Source organism: Furipterus horrens, unplaced genomic scaffold (assembly GCF_987537825.1).
Source record: "Furipterus horrens unplaced genomic scaffold, mFurHor1.1.pri manual_scaffold_3, whole genome shotgun sequence".
In the NCBI taxonomy this organism is placed as follows: domain Eukaryota; kingdom Metazoa; phylum Chordata; class Mammalia; order Chiroptera; family Furipteridae; genus Furipterus; species Furipterus horrens.
The window spans coordinates 127,856,922-127,870,798 of record NW_028327173.1 but is presented as its reverse complement, the minus strand read 5'-3'; the positions used below and the strand labels follow the sequence as shown (position 1 = coordinate 127,870,798).

General features: G+C 39.2%; 1 protein-coding gene across 2 annotated transcripts in view; it reads left to right on the top strand.

The window, feature by feature from the left end:
• AKAP6 (A-kinase anchoring protein 6) overlaps positions 1 to 13,877 on the top strand; it is a 513,452-nt gene that overhangs the window by 278,403 nt on the left and 221,172 nt on the right. The gene's annotated exons all lie outside the window — the stretch shown is intronic.

Here is a 13,877-nt window from a genome sequence, read left to right as displayed (position 1 = left end):
ACGAGTTCAGGGTTTTATTTCTGGCATGGACAAAGCAATTAATTAAATCATCATCAGGTCACATTTACTCAGCATCCATGTGGGCTGGCGTTGTGCTAAATATGTGCAGAGCAAGTTAAATAAACCCTTTGCCCCCTTAGACTCCCGTTCTTCAGTGTGGGCGCAGGAGAAACGCCAACTGCCCTGCAATGGTGAGACCGTCTGTCCAGTGAAAAGCTCAGACAATTTACAGCTTTGGAACCTCAGACAACAGCCTTTAACTTCTTTGTTAGAAATAGAGGATAGAATGACGAGCTCAGTTCCACTTAAGGAAGTTCCAGGGAGGAGGTCACATTTCAGGAGATCCATGGAGGAAGGAAGAGGGGTGGCTTGGCAGTGATGACAGAGGATCTAAGCTGGAACTGATGCTGTGGCATGGAGAGTGGGGTCAGCAGACGTCTCAGGGCAGAAGTGGAGCAGGAGTGGAGCTCCTTTAAGGAGCAGATGCAGGGAGAAGTTGATGGACATAATGCATTGACTGCGGCAGTGATGATGAGAAAGGACACAAAGCTCCATTGTTTTTTACTGATGTAACAAAAATGTACTGAATACCTACTTTTCAAAAGCTATCCTGTATGGGATGCATTCCGCATGCCAGCCACTATTCTACAGCACTTCTGTGTATTTTTTAATTATCACAATAAACCTATAAAATAGTACTTTCATAATCCCTGACGGAGAAAATAGAGACCCAGAGAAATTAAGTAACTTGCCCAAGATCACACAAGTACTAAGTAGCAGAGCTAGAATTTGAATCTGAACCCTTTGGCCCCAAAGCCCATTTTCCTCACCACCTAGAGGACTGCCACTTGCTGGCACTGCCTAGGGCAGGATGTGGTGACGAGCAATTGGCCTCAGTACCTGTCTCACGGAGCGTGTGGTGACATGGGGAGACAGGCTTAAGTCTAATAATCATGCCTTTAGAGACTGTGTGGTGCTGTGAAAGAAAGTGGAGCAACCAGAAGTTGGGCTGGGGAAAGCGATTCTGATCAGGACATGAATGAGGGCTTTTTGCAGGAAGCAGCATCCTATGCGCAGACCAGTGTAATTGGAGAGAGTGGGAGGACTGTGCAGGGTCAGCAAAGGGGAAGGGCTTTGAAGGGAAATGACATCATTGATTTGCAGTGTAAAAATCTGTTCTTGGCTGTGGTGTGGCGCATGGGGGCACCAAAGCAGAACTGCAGAGATGGTGTGATCACCTAAATTAACAAAAGACCTACGTTGAGAATGAGTATCTCTGGTCACCAGGATCAATTTGGATCTGACACTTTAAAATCAGCTCATTTTGTAGCGAGGTACTGAGATGGAATAAAGACAGTGAGGAGAAAGTACGTATGTATTATCACGAGAGACAATATCCATGCCCTGCCTCAGATGGATCAGAACCTGCTGGGTGAGGCCCCAGAATCTGCATTCCACAAGCCCCTAGGAAACAGGCTCTAAGGAGACCCTTTTCCTGCATGAGCACATTATTCTCCCACAACCTGGATTTTCACTCAACATGAAAGAGATAAGAATTTAAATATTAGGAGAAAAAATAGATATATCTGATTCCTAATGATTTGGGAGCTAAACAAACAACAACAATGAAAACCCGCTCTGAGTCATCCGCAATGTGAAAATATCTTCCTTGAGTCATGTCAGTTCACAAAGAATAACTCGTGTTTTTCCTGTCAATAGTATTTCTGGTCCAAAGCATTCTAGGCTGCACTGTGTACACAGTACATCTAAAAGCAGCTGTAAGAAGCGGCTTTTGTAGGTACCTACAGATGTGGAACCTGAAGGAGGTGCTGAGAATTTAAGATTAATGTGGCAGAGCCAGCAAAAGCCCAAGCCCTCTCCCTCCCAACTAGTTTTTCTTCCCCGGTTTCTCTGGACAAATGAACTCATTCATAGTTGAGGGAGAAAGTAAAATCAATTTTAAGACAAAGGAAATGTGTTTCTAAATTTAAGCGTAGGAAACTATGGAAAAATCAGAATGATCATTCTTTTTATTTGGACGATGTTTATGAACCACTTCCCTTAGCCCCTTAGGCAAACACAAAGAATAATAGGAGAAGCTCAGACTCGGAAGTCAGACTGCCCGAATTCAACCCCTGACACAGTTACTAGCTATGTGTCTGTTGGAAATGTACTTAATTCTCCATACCTCAGGTTCCTCATCTGTAAATGGAGGCGATGCTAGTATCCACCTCAAAGGGTTGTGATGAAGATTAGGGAGCTGACATATCTAAAGTGCTTAGAACAGTGCCTGGCACATAGTAAGTCCGAGGAAGTGTACAAGCCTTCACATTCTAGTCGTGGAGACAACAGTCAAATAATTACATTACAATCTGGTAAACGCTCTAAAGAGGGAGGTACCAAGTTCTATGAATGCACAGAGAAACAAATAACTAACCTGATTTGGGGGGTATCAGGGAAAGATTTACGGTGGGGTTGATGTTGTAAATGGTGGCAGCGGGGGCGGGAGTGATTTTTGCCAGAGTGAAAGTAATGGGCAGTGAGAAGAGCAAATGCAGAGATCTGGATGTGAAAAAACGTGTTGTGGCTGGAACACAGGATTCTGTGGATGATGTTTAGTCCGGCTTGCCACAATCTACACCAAGGTTCACACTGTGACAAAAAATGACCCTTAATGATCAGTGATTTGAGCAGTTCCTCCTATGTCTCTGATTGACACTGTCCAAGCCAGAGTGAGATCACTGTACAGAATATATCTAATATGTACTGTTTAAACAGAATTTTTTCTTGCCATATTGCACTAAAATAGAGCAAGCTTAAGTGGGTTATTCTCAAGTTCTCTTAAGACTAAAAACTGGATTTGACTTGTTATCTGTGATGTCAATCCTTTTGCCATGACTGACCTTGCACAGGTCATGTATGAATTGTACCATGAAATGTATCTCCAAGCATAGCAGTTATGATCATCTATTTCATCTTAGACCTAAAAGAGGAAATAAAATTAAAACACAGTAAAAAATAACTCTAGAATTCATCTTAGGTTTACTTCAGAAGCTACTGGGAACTTGAGAAACATAATAGAAAATCTAAGGGATATATCTAGGGGGTATTTTTCTTTTTTACCTTGTTTGAGGGACTGAAGAAAAGGACTTGGTCTTAGAAATCTTGTAAAGAAGGAAGATAGGAGGAAATTCAAAGACTCTGGGAAACTTCTCCCCCAGGACTCGGCAGCATACCTTATTTGTTGTATTTCATTTTTTAAAAAAGTGTTTTCCCAGGGCTGTGAGATCTTTTATACATGGAAATAGAGAACAGAATTCACCAATTCTAGAAATAGAGCTTCAGCACTCACATCCAAGAATTGAAAATATGCTTGTAGATATACATTTTATTTTAGATTGGTGAAAGTTTATCATCTTAAACTAGTTTTCAGTATGTTAAATTTTTGAATATATATAGATGGAGGGGTTTCAAAACTCAGTGAATATTTAACTCCTAACAAAAGCCACATGCTTTTTTCGACCTTTCAAGGCAAAACCCAAAAATCCTGAGAGCAAGAAACTTTCTTAACTTTTGCACATTGCCTTCTTTATAATGTTCTTATCCTTTATGGCTTTCCTTTTCACCTGTCCAGCACGCCGTCATTACAGATACCTTAGAATCAAGTCCAGGATTTCCCCACATGACATCAGTGAAAGCACAAAACAGTGGTACCTTTGTCCCCTTTAAAGAGACAGATATGTTTCCAAAACCAAGATATTTGAACATTTTAGTGTAACTTCAGAAAACATAGCCTGGGTTCCAGTCAACATCTTCATTTCCTCAATGAAAGGAGGCACAGGGTTGGTTGGTTTGAACTCTAGGGTTGTGCTTTTTTAAATCTGCCTTCTTTGAGGTTCTTAGATTGAAGTTCTCAGTCTTTTGGAAATGGACACCAGACTGTGAAGGTCATCAATGTTATCTGTTCACCAGTAGTACAAAAGCAAGCTTCAGGACCTCTCTTAAACATGTTCGCTCAGCCCTACAAATGGCAGTTTGGGATACCAGCTGAGAAGGGATGTGTGTGTGGCCTCTGCCTTGGGTGCATCGCTGACCACCGGGCCTTTCTCGCAATGTCAGGAGAGGGCAGATCTAATCATAACGAGCATTTTTGTTTCTTTGGTGACCAGACAACCAAGCCATAACCCAGCTTTTATGCTGAGGAATAACGGTTAACTTTCTTTCACCGAAGGGAGAGAAAGAAGCCGATTATATAGCTGTATTATATAGTGCCCCTGGGATAATAGTACAGCTGGATGTTATGGAATTTGATTCTGATTCTTCCAAAGCTTTGGTGATACAAAGCATTATCTCTGCATTCTTTTCTTCATTGTCCCAAAAGCTAATGTAGTTAACATGTTCTTTAGTAGAGGATCTTCAGAAACAGCATTAAGATAAAGAATGGGCATTGTATTTGTGTTACTGGTCTCACATACATTGACACATATATGTGTAAAGAATTACTTGATATACTCGACTCTCTCGTGTTAAAAAATAACGCGCAGGTGTATGTTGTCAGAGAACCAGAAGTGATATAGGAAGATGAAATGATGCCTAACATAGTAGAAAGACCACAGGCAAAGGCCTGGCCATTATTTATTGAGTGCTGACAGAGAGCACAGCTCAGTGCTGGGTCAGACAGGAGGGAAGGCATGCTTTTCTGCTCAGTGGTCTTATCATCTCAGTGTAAGCACACAATATAACATCTTGCCCAATGTAGATGGGGCTATCTTAGATCTAGAATAATAGATCACCTAAGATTCAGATCATCTTAATTAGGACGTTGGCAGATTGAAATGGAATGGGCTTCTTGATGCAAGCAAATGAATAGTAAAAGCATTACCAATTCTGCCTCTTCTGTGCAGAACTCTCCCTGAAAGGCAGTATCTGAGCCAGTTGCTTTCCCGCTGAACTATACGAACATAGTCCCGATATGCAGTACCTAGGGAGAGCCCTGTCTTTGGCTGGGGATTCTTCTTTTGTTGTTGTCAGAAGGGCAACTTTTCTTCAAAAGTGTTTTTGAAAGACAGAAACAAAAGTGAGTTATTTCTCTGAAGATCACTTGTGGTTACTAAATTTGTGATAGAATGGAATGAAAAATAGTTTCTCTACTCTCCTTGAGGCACTTGAATTTGCATATTATCAGATGTATGGATGAATCCAAGACGAGGAGTTGTTTTAATAGTCTGCCACTCTAATGAGGTGACTGAAAAATGGTTGAGATGATAAAAATATTACTAGGTCAAGGGACACTTAATGGTCAGCTCTCTCAAGGTCCACATGATTTATAAGACAATAGCTTGCCTTGATTTTTCACAGTATTCTTCCATTGCTGGTGGCCTTCAGGGTGGGTAGAAATATTTGGCTTAGCAAGAATCTGGGAGTGAAATTCTTTGTTGTCTCTAATCAACATGGAAAATGTCATTGACCTTGGTAGGTATGTACTCTATTTTTTTCCTTATTTAGTCAAAGAGTGCCTACCCTCTGAATCTATAATACCTAGAGTTGCAAAGATGCATGGTTTTGGGTACAAAGTTACATTTCATGGAAAGCAGTCCTCTTTTATTAGAACTCACATTTTATAACTCAGCTTGATGTGTTTTAAAGATAATATATAGCAAACACATTAGAGGGACTTTTGATATATAGTGGCGGTCAACATTTAAAAATATATCTAAAAGTAAGGACAAAACAGAGGGCAAGATACAGACTTGCTTCTGAAAAACACTGATTTTAATAAGTAAATTTTTGAAAGTGTGAAACAATGACCTCAGTGTGTGATTTACACTTTTTCCCTGGAATGTGTTGTTTCTGGCAGGGGAGTGGGCTGAGCTGGGAGAGCCGTGCTAAAGGGATTACTTTGCTCTGACTCCCTGTTTATCGAGTCACGTAGGACCTCTTATAAAACAGCAGCTTTTGAACACACACACACCTGCACTCAATACCCTGAATACTCCAAATGCTTGTTTAACTGTTCTCACACCCACGGTATCTCTCCCAGCCAGTCAGTGAGGTCAAAGGCGTTGAGATGTCCACATTCTTATTCTGCTTTTTCCTTTTTAGTTGAACTGTAGCCATTTATGAGATTCAGATACTGACAGAGATGGAGATATTTTTTAATGTACTATATTGCTCTTTGCTACCAGGACTCACAGAACATTCCCAGTATTACCTCCTACTGTGCCTAAATGAAGGTTAATACTTATCAGGAAACATTAACTAGATTGGAGGTCCGGCTGGGCCAGAACCCAGGGACCCATCACACCGCAGCTTCCAGGCCATTTTGCATTGGGTTGGGGTGGTGGCGTCTCATCTTTATGCAGCTGATCCTTGAACTACATGGGTTTGAACTGTGCAGGCTTGTTTACATGCAGATTTTTTCAGTAAATACGTGCAGTACTATAAATGTATTTTCTCTTCCTTATGGTTTTCTTAATAACATTTTCTTTTCTCTAGCTTACTTTATTGTAAGAATACAATATGTAACACATCTAACATACAAAATATATGTTAATTGACTGTTTCTGTTATCAATAAGGCTTTGGTCAATAGTAGACTATTTCTAGTTAAGTTTTTGGGGAGACAAATATTATATATGGACTTTTGACTGTGGGGGGTGGGAAGCACACCCCTGAGTTGTTCAGGGTCAGCTGTCCTGACTTGTCCTGCAGAGGCTAACACTTGTATAGCTTGCCCACCACAGGGCTAAGCAAGGCCATAGATTTGCTGAGTGAGAAAGGGAAGAGGTAAAAAAGGAACCCTAAAGCAGGAGTCTAAGACAAAGGAAAGGAGAGAAGTGAAGAAAAAAAAAAAAGAAGGATCAGAGGGAGAAAGATAAAAGACCGAAATACTACAAGTCCAGTGAAGCTAACTGTCCAAGTCTCTTTCATGGACATTAATGCTTTCATGTCTCTCTCTTACTCTTTTCCTTTTCTAGCTCTGAAGATGAAAGCCAGAAAAAACTTTCTTTACTTTTTTTGGTCATCCTAGACATTATCATATGACTCTTTGTTTGTGTGTGTGTGTGTTTATAACACACTCTATTAATGGAGTTAGCATTCAGAGCAGGCTTACTATGGTCTAGGTTTGTGTCAAGCCTTTTACCTGGACTGTCTCATTCATTCTTCCCAACAATACTAGTGGTCATAACTCCTGTTATTTTCAGCTTACTGATGGAAAAACTTGGGCTTCAAATACATACTAGATAGTCAGGCTTATTCAGAGTCTTCTGAAAAATCTTACTTGACAGGGTAAAGGTCAAACTCCTTGCCCTGTCATTGACTCCACCTGCTTAGTCAAGATTCATGTCACTGTTGCATTTTATAAATGATCTCGCTAAGTCATCATCTTCCAGATGTATTTTTCCCTTTCTTTTCTCTTTGCTTTTTCCCAAGGCTTTTCCCATTCCCTCTATCTATACTGGTCTTACCTATCTTAAAATCAATAACTGTTGAATATGTAACTACATTGTGGTTTCATAGCTCTGGAGAGAATACTGTAATTCTCCTGGTTCACTGCCCAGGAGGGGAGACAGATATACACATACGCAATTCTAAATTAAAGCAGACTGTGTGATAAATAATATAATAAGGCACCTAAGAGATAGGGATGGTTGAGGAGGGGACATCATTTCAATCTGATGAAGTCTGGGAAGGCTCCTCCCACCTCCAAGAGTAGGTGGATTTTGTGGAGGACTCTAATATTCTGATAATTGTTCATAGGAAGACATGAGAGGGAGAGCATTCCTGGTGGAGGAAATAACATAGTCAGAAATATGGAAAAGGGAAACTGAGAAACATATAGAGAATAGTGAACAGTTTAGTTGGGCTCTTTTGAGCCTAGAGTATCCATACTATTATAGAATGGGTAAGAATCTAGTGGAAAATAAAGCCTGAAAAGCTACGAGTTACATACTGCAGAGCTTTGAATATCAGCTGAAGAGTTTGTTTTACTGGTGTGCCATGAGCATTTGTAACGATTGGATTTAGCCATAGAAAGCAGTTGACAAAACTAGGATGAGAGAGGCAGGACTGACAATGAATTGGGAAACCAGTAACTAAATGCAGCTAAACTAAAGCAGTGGCTGTGATAATTTAAAGAAAAAAGAAGCAATATTATGGAAGAGGCAATATTAGGATTTGGCATCTAGGGAATGGAGGGCTGAGGAAATAGTTAGTGATGACTCAAAGGAATGGAACATTAGCAGTCAGGTGAATGGTGTTACCATTAATTGAGGCTGAACACATTTGGTGAGGAGCAGTTTTGAAAATGGAGTACAGTGATCTTGATGTCCAATTAATGAGAATATCTGGGTGCATAACCTAGGCATAGATATTTTTGTGACCTCTGCAGTTCATTCCAAAGTGCAGGCAAGTTTGAGAACAATGATTTAGGAATAGTAGAGGCCTGAAAAATCATCTCTATGGGGTTGTGTGCAATACTCAGTTGAAAATTCAAGTCTGAAGCTTCTTGCAGTGGGGATCAATGCTAATGATAAAGTTTGGCAGTGCAAGTAGAAATAATAGCTGTAGCCTTTGAAGTTGATATTGATAAGAAAGGACAATTTTGTGAGAATAAATGAGAGCTTTGACAGAGCTTTGAGGGATGCTTAGAATGACTCAGAGCAAGGATACTATATTAAAATAGGGGATTAAGTGAGAATCTACATGCTCAACAGTGGAGCTCCCAGCCCCTGCACCCCAGAATGCTGGAAGCCAGTAGATAATAGGGGTGGAGGTCAAAGGAACCTTTCATGGGGTAGGGTGACCTTCGCCTGCATATAGGATACAGAATAGGACTAGTTAAAGAGGGACCATTGAAGACAACAGTTTCAAGAAGCACGAGAAAGAAGATGAATTAGCACAGTAATTCATTCAGAAGAGGGAGAGGAAGTGAATCAAGTGGAGCTGTGAGCTCAAGGAAGGGAGGATGTAACTTATGAGATAGAAGAGAAAGAAGGAATATTGGGTGATAAGCAAAATAGTAAGGAGAGAAGAAAGCCAAAGGATTTAGAATGAAGGAAAATTAACTGTAATTAGTCAGTGGGGCAATTATTTGAATAGAAGGAGTGTTGAGGATGAGGAAGGACTGGGGAACAAGAGTGAGATTCAAATCCCACCCTCTCAATGGAGATTTCCTACAATTTCCAGGCCTAACAGATTGCTAACCCTTTCTAACTTCTACTGCATTCACTATTTGTACCACACATTTGGCAGTTAATGGCACATGGCCATGTGACACCCCTCCATTGTTACCTTGGACGTCCATTTACATCTTCTATAGTTAACACTGAAGGGGACTGCAATCCATGGCTCCTCAGGACAGCAGTTACGTCCTACACTTTTTTGTTTGATGGGCTTTAAACATCGTTTGAGCTAAAAATATTTTTATTTAATCTTATAATTAAACTGATTTATCATATTGATGGTTGATATATAATATTATTATTATTAAAGCTAAGGACAAAACGTCACTTTATCTTCTCATCTCCCATGGCGCTTTATCTTCACTGTGTAAATAATGGTGTAATCCCGTCTCACCACTGCTCTTTTTTCCTCCAATTCTCTCACATTTTCTTTGCTTTGCAATCTTTAGAAGAGGCATTTCAACTGTTCTCCCCAAATACCTAGCAATTTATACTATAAAAAGGAGAAAATTTGATTATTATTATTTTTGTACTTTCTTGAGTCAGGTCCGTTGGTTATTTTAATAGATTGTTAGATTTATAAAAAGTCTTCATTTAAGCCAACTTGCTGAAAGAATATACTCTTGAGTTGCTACTTTGAAAAAGAGTAAAAGCATTTAATGTGACTTAGCAGCTGAACAGCACACTGCTTGATGAAATTTGTAGTCTTTGCTCTAAAGCTCTATATTAGGTGAGCTTCAACCTCAGAAGGTAAAGGTCTCTAAATTGACATAAATTCATTGGGCAGAAATGAATCATACCACTACTTGAATCTCTAACAAAGTCTAATCTCTGACATATTATATTTGGTGCACTGTAATCTGTGTACATATACACATCCTTCTAGTAAATGATGAATGCGGTTTACTTAATATAATATAGTTTATATGATACCAGACCTTTGTAGGAAATACAGGTTTGGGGAGCTCTGTTCTGTAAAAAAGATCTGGATCACTTCTCTGGAACAGCCTCCATGAAACATGCACTCATGTGTTTATCCAAACCAGCTTGGCCAAATTTATTTCCCAGCTCTGATTCATTTGATGCCTCTTCTTACTGTCATTAGATAGACGCGGGAAATATTGAATTTCACTGGATAGTTTTATCTGGCTAAAGCCAGTAAAATCAATAAATTTTTTTTGTTAGGCATTTTTGGTCTAGTTGTGAGACCCAGAAAGAAATGAGCAGTTTCCTCAACATATTTAAACTTCAGTATGTATCTGAACCTTCTGAAGTTTATCCATACTTTGAGTGCTATGCATTTTGAATTATTAGGAATTTTGAAAAATGCTTTTTATTTTTATTTTTGTCTCAGCCCTTTTCTCCTTTTCAGCCCCTCATGGTCAAAGCTTCTATTTCTTTCTTAGCTGAAAATAAACAAATAACCACATGCTATAAACTTGTGATGCTGAGGCTAAGCAGACTCCACAGTATCAGTGATCTTGACGATTGTAGAACGATGCCAACCAGCTTAATGTGTTGGAATTATTCTTGTTACTCGAGCCTTTGGGAAGTTCCAGAACCTGGGCTTTTTTACGTTGATCTCCTTTTCTGATCGCACATTGTTTTTCCTCTTCACAAACTCTTCTAAAAATTACATGTTTATAAGGGGCACCTTTCTGGGCCCCACTACCGTTCTCATAAATGAAGGTCATATGTCATGATGTGTTTTTTCCTCAAGTTAGTTGGACTAACTTGAGTCAACAGAAAACAAAATGTATTTTTCAAAGTTATTAAATTGTGCTATTAATTTTTATTGCATTTTAAAATGAAGTGAAATCATCTCATTTCCTAATAAGTAAAAAGTTTGTAACTATTACTGTTAACCAGTAACTGAAAAATTTCCCCTTTTTTGGTTAAAGTCTAAGAATTATTAACTGTATAATGTAGCACAAAAATAAGAATGATGTGGACAAAGATATCACCGGATAAAGGTAAATGTGGTTTTTGGAGTGTTTTTCTTCCTTTGTAATTACCTTCATATTTTATCCAATTGTATAGTAGTTTTCAGTTGTATTCCTGTTTCAGACCTTTGCCAAATAGCATTTTCTATCATTGTCTGCAGATTCTCATAGTCTCAGTTGTACACAAAAAGCTTAATGACTATTCTTCATTGACTAATATGCAGAAGGGAAATTGGGTAAAAGGGTTTGAAGATAGAATCTTTGGAAATCCTGCATTTTAAGCAGATGTTGCTTCACAACAGCTTCTTTCAATGAATACCTCAAAATAGAAACTTTTGTGTACTTTTCCCAGACAATCATTAGTTCTCTTTCTTCCCATAAATGGTAAAATGGAATATTACAAAGTGTAGACACACTTCGCATAAAAGGGAAATGGGTCGGGGATGTTGTACTAATGACACAATCATCAGCAGCAGCATCGAACAGTGGTTATTAAGCTTAATTTGCAGGCATGTGGACTACCTAACCCATAGCCATTTTCCTCCTCTTTTCTAACAGAATAACCTATTTTTGTCCACATACCCACCTTCTTTCATACTATGTAGTTCATGTTAGGGAGACCCTATTCCCCAGCCAATGCAGTGAATCACACTAAGTGAATCACAGTTAGTGAATCACAGTTAGCGACTCATAGTTAGAATCAAACAACCATGAGCTCCCTACCCCCTGCTATGTTAATGTTTCGTTTAGGCACAGCCAATTGATGCACTTCTGACCATGAGGTATGAAAGAAGTCTCTCGCTTTGAAAAGGTTTTCTTTCTTATAGAAAGAGCCAAACAGGAGGACAGGTTCCCTTTCCAATTCTGAGCACTTTCACAAGGAGGTGAGGCTGAATTGCGGTAGCCATTTTGTCACTATGAATAGAATTAGTTTGAGATCAAAGCTTATATGCCAAGGATGACAGAAGTATGCCATTCTTTGTATCGTTGAATGGCCAAGTTAACTAACTCTTCAGCATTTTTAATACTTTTTCTCTTTGCTTAGCCTGATTGTATTAGGAGTTGGAGCTTCCTATTACAGGGGGCACAAACATTCTATGCAACAAATTCACTGTTTTAGGGAATTATTATAGACTGCTGAATATTGTATAATTTGAATCTTTCTCTACCTGTCACATACCAAAATGCTTTCTTTTACTTTGTTGCCCCTATTGCTAAACTGTCATTTTGTTTTTAACTTCTTACTTTTCAACACATTGCTACATAGTGCCTTTGGCCACAGTCACTCTGTTGAAATTATTCTCATCAGTATTCACTCATGATTTCTCTGACCTCAGATCCCTAATCTGTAAATAAAACATTTGATCCTGATTGGTGGTTTTAATTTTAAAAATTATTAGCCAATAATTGTTTTCAAACTAAATGTTACTCATAGCCCCTACATGTAAAACAAACAAAAGTAAAATTTCTTGGTTGAGTGGGAACCTGGAAGGTTCATCCCCTGCATACTGCCGCCTGGGCCTCCCATAGCGCTCCCTGTCCCCAACCTCTGCAGAGCGTGCAGGTTCACAGGATGTAGTTTGGAAACTGGCCTCCCGATTTGACATTCCTGTCAGTGCCTCTCCTGCCTCTTTTTCACTTGCACTATATGTAACTGCTACCCAGAATGCCTCACTGGTTTTCCACTGCCTACTGATACAGTTCCTTTCTTTCAAGCTTTGTTTTGGGTCACTTTTGTCTTCTTTTGCTACAGTCACATGGGGCTACTTCCAGTCTCCAAAACTGACCAGTTTGTCCTCTTTTCTTTGCTTTTCTCAGTTTGCTCTTTATTTCTTTGTCAATCTCTACCTGTTCAATCCTTTTAACTCACACCCAGTACTCGTCTGAGTCAAATGACTCTGAGTTTTCTCAATGTTCCTATATCACAGTCTCTTTTTGAATTTTGTATTAAAGATATTCTCCAGGGTGCATGCTCTCTCAAGGTGGAGAAACTACAAGGAGGGGACCAAAAACACACACAAAGGAATTATCTTCTGGAGGGCGGGCCCCCTGTATTACAGGCCTGCCCCTCTGGGTTAGGATCTAGGAACCCATCTGTATCAGTGCACCTGCTGGTGTTGCTGTGAGAGGCTGCATTCAGCTTCAGTGAATTTTATTTTGAAGACTCTTTCAACACCTCCACCCATTTCATGATAAACCAGAGCAGTAGCTCCCATCACACTGGGTGTTGAGCAGTATTTGACCAAAAAATCAGCATGACCCCTGTGCCCCACTCTCCCTTTTCACTTGATCTCACCTCAAGTGACTTTTTTTTTTCCCCCTGGATGACAAAAGTTCTCAAAGGGAAATGTTTTGCTGATGTGGAAGAGGTGAAACAAAAAATGACAGAAGCACTAAAAGGCATCAAAATCAGCGGGTTCAAAAACTGTTTTGAGCAGTGGGAAAAACATTTCAACAGGTGTATTGCATCACATGGAGAGTATTTTGAAGGTGACTGAGGTTTAAAGATGTAAGAATAAATATGCAATTTTTATAAATAAATTCCAGATTTTTAGGATCCCTCCTCATATTTCCTGTTCATTGTTCTGTCCACAACAGTGCTCAGCATATGTACCTCAAATATTACTTTCAAAAAATGCTTGTTAATAAACAATAAATTTATAACAGAATTAAAATAGTTTAATTATATGGGTATTCTTTAGGTTATTTCTGTTCTTTAAGTCTTTCTATCAGTTTTTAAACTGTTCTGT